Here is a 14,029-nt window from a genome sequence, read left to right on the forward strand (position 1 = left end):
TCTTCTTGAATAAATTTTTGTAATGTGTGTCTTTCAAGGAATTTGTCCATTTCATTTGTTATTGAATTTATTGGTCTAACACTATTCATTTTTTTCAGATAGAATATTATAGGTTTATTTAAAACTTAATTCTTACCTTGAGTATACAAAATACAAATTCCACAAAATGTTCATTTTTTTACTTTGTAGTTTACAGATATACAAAATAGAAGTTTGCTTAAATTTATATTACATATTTATTAAGGCAAGGAACTATATAGAAAAAAACATTTGTTCTGCTTAAGGCACACTTCGGAATAAACCATCACATCTGAAACCACAGTGCATGACAGACTGTGTGCATAAAACGTTAAAGTAAACCAGGTGTATTTACCTGACTTAGGTCATAAATGTAGACTGGAAGACAAAAATAGATTTTCCTTGTCAAAGTATGCAGCAGTTTGAGAACTTTGGCCTCATTTGGTACCTTTAGAACCAAGACTCACCAAGCACCATCGTTTAGGCTATTAAAACACATTTTCTGTACCTGAATTTCTTCCTCTTCTTCTAAGATTGTAGTAATGGCTTTTAGAAGGCAAAGAGAATACAAGGTGATCTTTATGCTTATATTGCATCAAAACAATTCATGGGATTCTGGTCTTCCTTCCCTTCAACTCAGGGATCTAATTTATACCCTGATATCCACAACATCCAGTCACCCCCTTGGCGTTTTCTAAGTCCAGGAATATATATTCAAGTTGGATTTAGAATTAGAATGATAGAAGATCCAGTCATAGACCCCATCTGTTCTTTGTTGTTTGGTTTCCTCATGTCTCCAGATTATCCATTCACAAGTTGACTTGTTGGGAACTTGACCATGGTTGTAGTGCTTTCAAGCTGGGTTCCTCCCCTCACCGGGAAGACAGTGTGAAAGGCAAAAAACACTGAATTCTTGCCTGGCAGTGTGGGTCATATCCACTGTTTTGGGATTTAAAAGTGCATCTTCATGTGTTAGGCGAGGTGGTGCGACCTCGAAAATGCCCAGTCGCACTTCTGGCACTGGAAGGGGTGGTGCCCTGTGTGTTGGCGGCAGTGCCCGGTCAGTTCATCTGAGTGGGCAGATTTCCACCCACAGCCGTCCCAGTCACAGCAGTAAGATTTCTCACCTGTGTGGGTTCACAGGTGTGCCTTGAGATGAGAACTCTTTGGGTAGGTTTTGCCGCAGCCTGCGTAATCACAGGTGTGAGTGGCCATCCTTTTCCGGGGCCACGACCTTCTCCCCCTCTTTGGCTGGGGCTCCTCTGGCCTGCAGGAACTGGGTGGCATGAGCTCTTGGTAATGGAGTGGTGGGACCTGCAGCTGCATCTCGTCGGGCAGGAAGGGAGGGTAGTTGGGCCCGGGGTGGGGATGGAAGCCTGGGGGGAGCGGCAGGGCAGGATGGCAGTCCCTGCTGCTCAGTAGTTCCTCGGCACCCAGGGTCGGGGTGGTCCTGCTGGGGAGCTGCCGCCCCAGGGGAAAGTCATGCGCAGGCAGCCGGTGGCCATTGCTGAGAGGGGGTCCAGTGCCCAAGTGGGCATCAAGGGGCCAACTGACGGTGCACAAGGAGACAGCCTCCTGCTTGATCTTAGGACACATGTGCACCAGCCTGCTGCTGTATGGCGCCACCACCACCGGGTGGCTGCCGTCCAGGCTGCCTTTGCTAACACTCATGACCGAAGGGCTGTCGTACACGCTGCCAGGGACAGTCAGCGAGCGACGCCTTCAACACAAACTTGCCCATCAGCCCGCCACCTGGCGGCTGCGGCTGCTGCAGCGGAATGTACCCTGGGTCAGTTCGGACCACAGAAGCTAGGTCACGAAGCCGCCGGAGGGGCTCACGTCGTTGATGTCCACCAGGTTGAAGGGAGCTGTTGGAGGGGGTGCAGACTCCCGGCCATCGAGGAGGCCGCCGCTTGTGTTGCCCGGCGCCACTCCTGGGTCGCCCCCGGTCTAACACTATTCATAATATTCTATTATCCTTTTATTGTGTTGGATATATAGTCATGTTTCACCTTTCCCTCTCGATATTGGTAATTGTGTCTTTTCTCTTTTTTCTTTCTTTATTTTTTTTTTTTTGCGGTATGCGGGCCTCTCACTGATGTGGCCTCTCCCATTGCGGAGCACAGGCTCCGGACGCACAGGCTCAGCAGCCATGGCTCACGGGCCCAGCCGCTCCGCGGCATGTGGGATCCTCCCCGACCGGGGCACGAACCCGTATCCCCTGCATCGGCAGGCGGACTCTCAAGCACTGCACCACCAGGGGAGCCCTCTCTTTTTTCTTAATTAGTCTTATGAGAGAGTTTGTATTTATCCATATATTTTCCATTTACATCATTCTTCATTCCTTTGTGTACATCGGGTTTTCTGTTTTGTCTCATTTTTCTTCTGCCTGAAGCATTTAAAAAATTTCTTATAGTATAGAATGCAGACAGTGAATTCTCTTTATTTTTGCTGCCCTAAAAAGTTTTTATTTTGCCTTTATTTTGGAAGGGTACTTTTGCTGGATATAGAATTATGTTGACTTTTTTCTTTTGACAATTTAAACATGTCTCTCTATTGTGTGTGGTTTTTTTTTTTTTGGCTTTCATTGTTTTTCATAAGTCTGCAATAATTCTTTGTTCTTTTCTACGTAATAGTTTTTTCCCTTTGTCTGCTTTTAAAAGTTCCTGTTTTCAGTAATTTGGTTTTAAGATTTCTATGACTGTATGTATGTTTGTGTTTGTTTGATATATATGTTTACAGTTGAAACACTTTAGTCATTGCATCTTCAAATGTTTTTCCCTCACAGACTCCAATTACAATTATGTTGGTTCTCTTGATGTTATTCCACAGGTTATAGAGGTTCTATTATTGTTTTTCAGCCTTCTTTCTCTTTACAGTTCAATTTTAATAGTTTCTGTTATTGTGTCGTCAAGCTAAGGATCTTTTCTTTTGCAGTGTCTAATCTATTCATCCTATCCAGTAAATTTTTCATTTCAGATACTGTATTTTATTTCTAGAAATCGATTTTTTTTTTTTTTGGTCTTGCATCTCTTTCTTCACAATGTTCCTGGTTTTCTTTAAATCAGTGAATAATTTGTAATAGCTGTTTTCAAGTCTTTGCTAATATCTTTATATTCTAGGCTTATTTGTATTGACAGATTTTTCTTCTGGTTATGGGTCACTTTTTTTTGAGTCTGCACATGTAAATTTTGATTAAATTCTCAACATTTTGAATCTTACACCGTTGAGTGGATTTTGTTGCCTTTATTTATTTATATTTATTTTTATTTATTTATTTATTTATTTATTTAGTCTTCGTTGCTGCCTGTGGGCTTCCTCTAGTTGTGGCAGGCAGAGGCTACTCTTTGTTGAGGCATGCAGGCTTCTCATTGCAGTGATTTCACTTGTTGTGGAGCATGGGCTCTAGGCACATGGACTTCAGTAGTTGCGGCATGTGGGCTCAGTAGTTGTGGTGCGTGGGCTCTAGAGTGCAGGCTCAGTAATTGTGGCCCACAGACTTAGTTGCTCCGTGGCATGTGGGGTCTTCCTGGACCAGGGGTCGAACCCATGTCCCATGCATTGGCAGGCAGATTCCCAACTACTGCACCACCAAAGAAGTCCCTGTTGTCTTCTTTTAAATAATACAGGACTTCGTTATGTCAGGAGATTGAGTTACTAGAGGTGAACTCAGTTCCTTCAAGTGTCGCTTTTAAGCTTTGTTAGAGTGGGTATAGTGTAATTTTTATGCCAAGAATAGTTTTCCTTGTTACTAAGTCATAACCCTTCTGAGATATTTATTGAATTCCTTGAGTTTTCAATGTTTATGTTCCACTCTCACTGCTTCCAACTTTTAAGACATCTCCCATTTCCATTTGAGCTCTGGGCATTGTTGAACTTAAAATTCCTTGCTCATTTTTGCCTTCCTTTGTGCAGTTTTACCATATTGTGTGATTTCCTGTTAGTAGCATACTCAAGGGGACCCCATGAAGATTTCTGGAGCTCTTTTTCTGTATAGGTTCCTCATCTGGATCTCTGCCCCACAAATTCCAGCTGCCTTTGCCTCCTCGAACTCTAATCTTTATCCCTTCAACTCAGTGATACCACTCTACTCTGCTTGAGATCCCCTCCCTGCACAATGATCTGCAAATTGTCTTTAGGCAGGAAACCAGGATAATGGTAGAATTCATGTAGTTTGTTTTCCTTTTCTCAGGGATTGTAGTCTTACATGGTTTGTTTTCCAGTATCTGGAAGCAGACATTTAGCATATATTTTCCAATTTTCTGGTTGTTTGCAGTGACAGGTTAAATTCAGTCACAGTTACTACATCATGGTTGAAATCAGAAGTCCCCTTTTCTTCTTAGGAAGGTAAATGTGGCTAGTAGAAAATGTGTAACAGAGAGAGTGGAGGCAGGGTTCTTGAATGAGAGCAGTGTTCATGAAGTCAGGACAGCTGTGTACGTCTGGTCAGGTGTTACACCGCATTGTGAGTGATGCCCCTGAAGGTGTGTGGTGCACAGCTTAAATGACAGCTTTGCATGTAGCAGCGCTTAGTGAGGATACGAGTGAGAACATGTAGATGTGGAATTGATGGGACCTCCTCTTTTTTTTTTTTTTTAATTTTCAGTACTTTATTTGTTCTTAAAAAGAAAAAGTAATAAAAGAAAATCAGAGAAGGAAACTGCTCCAAATCCATGCCAATTTGGGGACATCCAAGAGTAGAAAATTAATTTTTAAAATATTCACTGTTTAGTCATTGAGATGGCACCTCTTCTTAATTGAGTTTGTAGTGTGAGGTGAAGTAAGCCATTGGAGGTGATGTCAAGGTTTTTATTTTATATGATTTATTTGTCACTATGGAGGTGAATAAGCCTATTCACAAGGATTTTGTGAGGCTTAAATGTGCATGTGAAAATGCTTTCTAAATGACAAAGCAGTATATAGTTTGAAGTGTTGTGTATTGCTGAAGTCTGCCCTCCGGGGACTTCCCTGATGGTCCAGTGGTAAAGAATCCGCCTTGCAATGCAGGGGATGTGGGTTCAATCCCTCGTCAGGGAACTAAGATCCCACATGCCCCGCGGGGCAACTAATAAGCCCATGTGTCACAACTACTGAGCTTGTGTGCATCAACTAGAGAGCCCACATGCTGCAAACTACAGAGCCCGCTCACTCTGAAACCCGCGTGCCATAACTACAGAGCCCGTGCCCCCTGGAACCTGTGCACCACAACTAGAGAAGAGAAAACCTGCATGCCACAACTAGAGAGAAGCCTGCGCACCAGGACGAAGGCCACGCCCCCCAGCGAAAGATGCTGCATGCCTCAGCAAAGATCCCGGATGCTGCAACTAAGACCCGACGTAGCCAAAAATAAATAAAATAAATAAATAAAACTTTAAAAAATATATCATTCACAGTAGTGTCAGATGCTTCACCTTCAACAACAATAACAACAACAAAACAAAGTCTATCTGGATCTCTACAGAAAAGCCTACATGATGCCCTCGTGTCATAAGTGACCTGAAAACGTTACTGTAACTCCAAAATATCAGAATTCATATACAAAGAAGAATTTTTTCCCTCTCTTTGAAGAATTTAGTCTAGTATATGAGAGTTTCTTAGTCTCAGGGTAATCTATGTAGACAGACCTTTAAAAAAATCCCTTTACTTCAGAAGAGACTGTTAAGACAAACTGGAGTGAATACCAGTGGAGTAGTAAACACTTACTGTAAGTTGAGAAGATAAAACATTGTTTTCAATGATGCAGTCACCTCAGCATGAAGAGGAAGACTGAAGTTTATGATGGAGTCAGCTCAGAGGTCATAGCCAAAAGTGCAGAAGTAACAGCAGTTTTTGAGACCTTTATAGAATATTAACATGTTCCATTATCACGAGCATTACCACCTCATTTTACCTTCCTACATTTTCCTCTTGCACTCATCCTTCTATATTATTAGAGGAAAAAGAATGCTTACACTTTGCCATGGTCAGGACATGGAAAGTAGGATGAAAAGTCCCACTTTTCCCCCAGTGAAATCATCATCTATAAGAAATGGACAACAAGGCCCAAATACAGATTACTTCTAAGTGAGCTCATTTTCTCTGCCTGAGTTCTCTTGATTCCAGCCAGATTTTGTTGGTGACAATGTGTGAGAGAAAATTTCCTGATTTCGTGACTTCCAGAAAAGGTCATTTTCACAGCATTCTGAAAAGGCAAAGCAGTTGTTAACGTTTAAAAATGTAGTTGAAATCCTTGATTTTTATCTTTATTCATTCTATTATTTTAGATATCTGTTTTTAGGTGTTCTGGGCTATTTATTTCATTGACTGTTGCATTATACCGTACCCTAATTAAACAATTTGTATATTTCTACGTATGTTAGTATTATTATGAATACTTATTAATACGCAGTTTCGTTATCTCAATTTTTGAAAGGTATCTGCCAAAAAGCATTATAATCTCACTCTTCTAATTATTAAACCAGAATGTAAAGTTCTTTTGTTTTACTTTGTTTTATCCTATAATTTATTCTGAGTACATAGAGCATTGTCTGTTACATACAGGAATTCAGTCATTTTATTGGATGAAAAATTATAGATGTAAAACTAGATCTGCAAGAAAAAAAAGTTGCCTTGAAACTCAGTCAAGTATGAATTAAAAACATTTCTTTTAGGCGAGGATGATTTGACAGTTTCCTTATCACATACACGCATCAATTGTTGTGGTGTTTCTTTGTATAGAAAACAATGTAAGAAGACTTATGAAAAACATTCATAAAAGATATGAGTTGTATGCTTTATTTAACCAACATTTATTCAGCATACATTTTGTGTCAGGCTCTGTGCTTGGTATCTGGGATTATAAAGGTGACATGGGTATGGTCCTCCTCCTGGAAGAGCTTGTAATTTGTTGGGGAAGACAGTCATGTGAACAGGTAAATAACAGTACAATCTGGAAAGTGCTTTAATAGAAATGATTAAAGTGTCACGAAGTAGAGGTTAAAACAGCTACTTCTGTCCAGAGAGTTGGTGTGTCTTTTGCTGGTGTACTAGGTGAAGGCATGGTGAGTGGGAAGACTGGGTAAGGGAGAAGCTTTAGATGTACTTTACAGTAGCCACTGGCAACATGTGACTAAATTTCTAGCAGCTAGTTACAATAAATAGCACATATTTAAGGTATAAAGTTTAGTAGGAAACTATCACCACAGTCAAGGTAATGAACATGTATATCCCTTTCTAAAGTTTTCTCGTGCCCATTTGTATATCTTTTCTGCCTAGATTAGTTTTCATTTTCTAGAGTTTTTAAATAAATAAAACCACACAGAATGTCCTTTTTGTCTGGCTTCTTTCACTCAGCATAATTATTTTGAGATTTATCCATGTATCAATAGTTTATTCTTTTTTATTGCTTAATGGTAATTCCTGTACCACAATTTGTCTGTCCCTTGTCCTGTTGATGGGTACTTGGGTTATGTCCAATTTTTGATTATTACAAAAAAGCTCTTATGACCATTCTTAAACAAGTATTTGTGTGGATATTTATATGGTAGATATCTATAAGCTTAAGAAACTGCCAAACACTTTTTCCACAGTAGTTATCTAATTTTACATTCCTACTTGGAGTATGTGAGTTTCAGTCCCTCTACATCCTTGTATGGATACACTTGGTATGGTCATTGTTTTAAAATTTAGCCATTCTAATAGGTGTGTGGTGGTATCTTGTGGGTTTTTTTTTTTAATAAATTTATTTATTTTTGGCTGCGTTGGGTCTTTGTTGCTGTGCGCGGGCTTTAGTCGCGGCGAGCGGGAACTACTCTTTGTTGTGGCGCATGAGCTTCTCATTGCGGTGGCCTCTCGTTGCAGAGCATGGGCTTAGGCGTGTGAGCTTCAGTAGTTGTGGCATGCAGGCTCAGTAGTTGTGGCACTCGGGCTTAGTTGCTCCACGGCATGTGGGATCTTCCTGGACCAGGGCTTGAACCCATGTACCCAGCATTGGCAGGTGGATTCTTAACCAGTGTACCACCAGGGAAGTCCTTCTCATTGTGGTTTTAATACATATTTTCCTAATTACTAATGACATTTAGCATCTTTTCATGTGCTTACTTGCCATCTTTTATCATGTTTGGTGAAGGATCTTCACATCTAAGTCTTTTTAAATAAGATTATTTTCTTATTACTGAGTTTTGAGATTGCTTTAAATAATCTGGGTGCAAGTCCTTTATGAGATGTGATTTATGGATATTTTCACCCACTTTCTGGGTGGTTTTTTTTCATTCTCTTGAGTATGTTTTGAAGATTAATAGTTTTTATTTTTGATGAGATTCAGTTTATCAAGTTACTGTTTTACAGATTGTCCTTCTGGTGTTGTTATCTAAGAAATCTTAACCAATGGTCACAAAAGTTTTCCCTTGTATTTACTTCTGCAACTTTTAAAATTTAGTTTTACATATAGGTCTGTGATCCATTTTGAGTTTGTTATTTAATATGGTATGAGGTATGGATTTGAAGTTCATTTCTTTGTATATGATTTTCAACTGTTAAAGTACCATTTGTTGAAAAGATTATTCATTCTCAAATGAATTCATTTACATGTTTATAAAAATTTTTCCATATATTTATGTGTCTTTTTTTCTGTGCTTTATAGTGTTTCTATTGATCTTTGGCTGTTTTTATGCAATACCACACTTGTTTGATTACTGCAGCTTTGTAATATGTCTTGAAATCAGGTAGTGTTACTGTTCTAAATTTGTTCTTTTATAGTGTTTGGTTATTTTAGGTCCTCTGCATTTTCATATACATTTTAGTACTGTTTTGTCAATTGCTACAGAAGAAAAGCCTTTTGGGATTTTGACTGGGATTGCTTTAAATCCACAGATAAATTTAGGGAGAAATGACATCTTGACAATATCAAGTTTTCTGACTCCATGGGAAGATAATATAATTTTGTTTATTTAGATCATTTTAGTTTCTCTGAGCAATATTTTATAGTGATCTCTATATGTCTCACTTATATTATTAGATTTATAAGTACTTCATACTTCTTGATGCTGTTATATATAGTATTGTTTTTATTTTATTTTGTTATTATTTTTTAAAGACTTAAAAAATATTTATTTTATTTATTTATTTTTGGCTGCATTGGATCTTTGTTGCTATGCACGGGCTTTCTCTAGTTGCGGTGAGCGAGGGCTACTCTTCGTTTTGGTGCATGGGCTTCTCATTGCGCTGGATTCTCTTGTTGTGGAGCACGGGCTGTAGGCACACAGGCTTCAGTAGTTGTGGCTTATGGGCTCTAGAGTGCAGGCTCAGTAGTTGTGGTCCACAGGCCTAGTTGCTGCGTGGCACGTGGGGTCTTCCTGGACCAGGGCTCAAACCTGTGTCCCCTGTATTGGCAGGCGGATTCTTAACCACTGTGCCACCAGGGAAGCCCCTATGGTATTGTTTTTAAAATTCAATTTCTGATTGTTAGTTACCAGTATATAGAAATATAATTGAGTTTTGTGTGTTGACATTATGTCCTGCACAGATTTTAAAAACGTATTAATTCCAGTACTTTTTTGTAGATTCCATTCTATAGAGATATTCTGTTGGTGGTCATGTAGTCTGTGAGTTAAGGCTGTTTTACTTCTTGGTTTCTAATCTGGATGCCTTAGTATTATTTTTTTTCTTTTCTGATTGTAGTTTATTGCAACTAGTATAATTTTGAATGGAAGTGGTGAGAACAGAACAACTTGATTTGTTTTGGATCTTAGAGGAAAAATATGTAGTCTTTTACCATTAAGTGTGATGTTAGCTGTAGGCTTTAATGTAGTGCTATTTATTAGACTGAGGAAGTTTCCTTCTGTTAAAACTTCTGAGAGATTTTTCCAGGAATGGACGTTGGGTTTGCCTTATGCTTTTTTTGGATCTATAGAGATGATCACTTGGCTTTTCTTTTAAAATTTGTTACTATATGGGGGAGTTACAGTGATTGATTTTTTATCGTTAAACCAAGTTGCATTATGCAGATAAGCCCCATGTGGTCATGAAGAACTAATCTTTTTATATGTTGTTGGAATTTGTTAAACATAGGTAGTTTTCTTTTCTCCTAATGTTTTTTTGTCTGATTTTGACACCAGGTTAATGCTGGATTCATAGAATAAGCTGGGCAGTATTCCCTCTTTAAATTTTCTAGAAGAGTTTGTGTATAATTGATATTATCTCTCCCTTAAATATTAGTTGTTACCAGTGAAACCATCTGAGTCTGGAGATTGTTTTTGTTGGAAGATTTTTAACTAAAAATTCATCTACTTGGATGATTGATTTCTTCTTGTTCAAACTTTGGTAGTTTGTACTTCTCAAAGAATTTGTTTATGTCATTTAAGTTGTTGAATTTGTTGATGTCATTTAAGTTGTTGAATGTAAGTTATGTCATTTAAGTTGTTGAAATAGAGTTGTTCATATTTGCTTATTATCCTTTTAATATCTGTAGAATTTGTAGTAATGTCACTGTTCTTATTCTTGATATTTCTAATTCGTTTCTTCTTTCTTTTTTCCCTTGATCACTCTGACTAAAAGTGTATTAGTTTTATGGATCTTCTCAAAGAACCAGCTTTGGATTTGGTGGTTTTCTTTATTTTATTTTATTTTCTCATTTCTTTGATTTCTGGTGTGATTTTATTATTTGCTTTCTCTTTACTTCAGGTGTAATTTTTTCTTTTTAAATTTTAGATTTTGAAGTCATTAATTTGAGACTTTTCTGATTTTCTAATATAGGTCGTTAGTGCTATAAATTCTCCCCTCTCCTCAAGTACTCCTTTAGTAACATTTCACAAATTTTGATATGTTGAGTAGTTATTTTCATTTAGGTTAAATACTTTCTGATATCTCTTTGATTTCTTCTTTGACCCATGAATTATTTAGAAGTGGTTGTTATTCAGGTTACACATATTTGGGGAGAATATCATTTTAGGGATATTTCTGTTGCTGATTTCTAATTTAATTCCATTATGGTCAGAGAACATACTTTGTCTGCATTGAGCCCTTTTAAATGTACTGAGTCTTGTTTTATGGCCTGGGATATGGTTTGACTTGGCAGATGTTCTTCTGCTGTTGGTTGGTGGAGTGTTTTCTAAATCAGATCATTTTGGCTTACAGTATTGTTCAGGTCTTTTATATCCTTTCTGATTTTCTTTTAGGTTGATTTACCAGTTGTTGAGAGAGGGGAATTGAAATCTCTGACTAGAGTTGTGAGTTTTTTATTTATCCTTGCAGTTATATTAGTTTGTATACACATATTTTGAAGCTCTATTATTATATGCATTAATGTTTAGGATTTTTATATCCTCTTGATGAGTTGACTGCTTTATCATTATGAAATGGCCTCCTTTATTCCTGTTAATATTCTTTGCTCATAAATTTACTTTACATGATATTAATAAATATACTTCAGGTTTCTTTTGATGTGTTAGCATTGTATACTTTTTCCTTATTTTTGTTTTTAACTTTGTTCTATTTAAAGTGCCTTTATTTTAGGCAGCATGTACATTGAGTTTTGCATTTTTACCCAGTCTGAAATCTTTGGTTTTAAACTGGAAATTTTAATGTGGTGTTTGATATGGTTAGAGTTAAATGCATCATCTTGCTGTTTGTTTTCTACTGATATTTATCTCACATGTTCTTTGTTCTTCTTTTTCTGCCTTCTTTTTAGGATAAATTGAGTATTTTTATGATTCTATTTTGTATTCTTTGTCACCTTATTAGGGAAAACTTTTTGTTGTTAATTTAGTGGTTGTGTTAGGATTTATAGTATACATTTTCAACTTATCTTAATGTACCTTAAGGGATACCATGTCTTTTCATGTATAGTTCAAGCACCTTACCATAGTGTACATCCATTTCTCCCATCCCAGCTTTTGTGTTATTGTTGCCATACATTTTACTTTTACATATGTAATAAATCCAACACCAGATCCTTGTTATTTTTGTTTAATCCATCATCTTTTAGAGAGATTTAATAATAAGAAAAACCCATATACATTTATTAAGTTACCATTCTCATTGCTCTTTATTTCTTAGTATAGATCCGCATTTCCATCTGACATCATTTTCCTTGTGTTTGAAGAACTTTAATATTTCTCACAGTGAAGATCTGTTGGTAGTGAATTCCTTTCAGCTTTTGCATGTCTCAAAAATTCTTGAGTAGTTCTTTAAGAAAGTATTTTTGCTAGGTATAGAATTCTAGATGGGTAGCTTTTTCTTTCAGTATTTTAAAGATTTGCTCCAGTGTCTTCTTGTTTTTATAATTTCCAATATGGAATCTAATGTCATTCTTATTTTTGTTTCTCTCTATGTAATATGTATGTTTTTTCTCTGTTTGCTTTTAAGATTAGAAAAAATTACTGGCTTTGAGCAATTTGATTATGATATGACTTGGTGTATGCATGTCTTCATGTTTCTTTTGCTTGGTATTTGTTGAACTTTTTTGATCTGTGAGTTTATAATTTTCATCAAATTGGGGCAAATTTTGGAAACTTTCTTCAGATAATTTACTGTGCCCCCTCACCTTCAGAAACTCCAATTATATGGGTAGAAGGACTCTTGGAGTTGTGCCACAGCTCACTTCATTAAAAAAAAAAAATCCTCTTTTCTCTTTGTGTTTAATATTGGATTTTCTGCTATGTCTTCAAGTTTACTACCTTTTCTTCTGCCATGTTTAACCTTCCATCAATCCTGTTCTGTGTAATTTTCATCTCATACATTATAGTTTTCATCTCCAGAAGCTTGATTTGTGTCTTCTTTTTTTTTTAAGCTTTTAAAAATTTCTTTATTTTTGGCTGCTTTGGGTCTTCGTTGCTGTGTGTGGGCTCTCTCTAGTTGTGGCGAGTGGGGGCTACTCTTTGTTGTGGTGCACGGGCTTCTCATTGTGGTGGCTTCTCGTTGTGGAGCACAGGTTGTAGGTGCGCGGGCTTCAGTAGTTGCGGCACGCAGGCTCAGTAGTTGTGGCACATGTGCTTAGTTGCTCCGCGGCACGTGGGATTGTCCCAGATCAGGGCTCGAACCTGTGTCCCCTGCATTGGCAAGCAGATTCTTAACCACCGTGCCACTGGGGAAGTCCCCGACTTGTGTCTTCTTATATCTTCCACATCTCTAAACTTTCTGAACATATGGAATAGTTATAGTAACTGATTTAATATCCTGGTTGGTTGGTTCTTATATCTGTGTCAGTTGTGGTTGGACTCAGTTGATTTTTCCCCTCTCTGTATGGTTTGTACCTTTTTGCTTCTTTGTATGGCTAGTAATTTTTTATTAGGTTTCAGATTTTATTGTGATTTTACCTTGCTGGGTGCTGTATATTTTTATATTACTAAAACTAATCTTGAACCTTGTTCTGTATGTAGTTAAGTTACTTTGAAACATCTTAATCCTTTTTGGTCTTTTTAAGATTTGTTAGGTGGGTCCAGAGTAGTGCTTGGGCCAGGGCTGATTATTCCTCACTACTGAGGTAGTCTGTTTTATGTATTCTACCAGTGCCTCAAGACTCATGAAATTTTTCAGTCTCGCTGCTGGGAGCAGATACTATTACTGGCCCTGTGCTTGACACTTTTTATCTTTTGGGGTTATTCTTTCTCCACTTTAGGTAGTTTCCTTACATGCATGTGCTGATCATTACGCAAGGGGAACCCTCTTGCAGGAGTTTGCTTGCTCTCAGTGCTGCTCTCTGGCTCTCCGTCCTGCTTATTCTGTGAGGTCCATGTTCTGAATTCACTACGTCTATCAGTCTCCACCTTCACTTCCCCCTAGTACCTCTACTTGGGAACTTTCTCACGTGAGTAAGTTTGATCACTTGTAGGGCTCATCTGATTTGTTTCTTGACTCTCACAGATCACTGTCCTTTGTCTCCTGTTGTCCAGTGTCTTGAAAATTGTTGTGTCATTTATTTTCTCCGTTTTATGCTTTTTTTCAAGCACGAGTGTAAATGCAGTCCCTATTATTGCCTATGACTCTGTCTTTACTGGAAACAGAACTTCTGCCTGTTTATATTTAAGTTAGTTTT

The 14,029-nt window shown here is 37.8% G+C and overlaps 1 protein-coding gene and 1 pseudogene across 3 annotated transcripts in view; one reads left to right on the forward strand and one right to left on the reverse strand.

Moving 5' to 3' along the window:
- Positions 1-14,029, forward strand: part of TCF12 (transcription factor 12) — a 389,492-nt gene that overhangs the window by 20,537 nt on the left and 354,926 nt on the right. The gene's annotated exons all lie outside the window — the stretch shown is intronic.
- LOC308614956 (Krueppel-like factor 4) lies at positions 970-5,935 on the reverse strand (annotated as a pseudogene). The gene is made up of 2 exons: positions 5,909-5,935; positions 970-1,968 (listed from the first exon to the last, which is right to left on the reverse strand). The product of its transcript is annotated as a Krueppel-like factor 4 (transcript).

Source organism: Mesoplodon bidens, assembly GCF_964165515.1.
Source record: "Mesoplodon bidens genome assembly, chromosome: 3".
Classification (NCBI taxonomy): Eukaryota; Metazoa; Chordata; class Mammalia; order Artiodactyla; family Ziphiidae; genus Mesoplodon; species Mesoplodon bidens.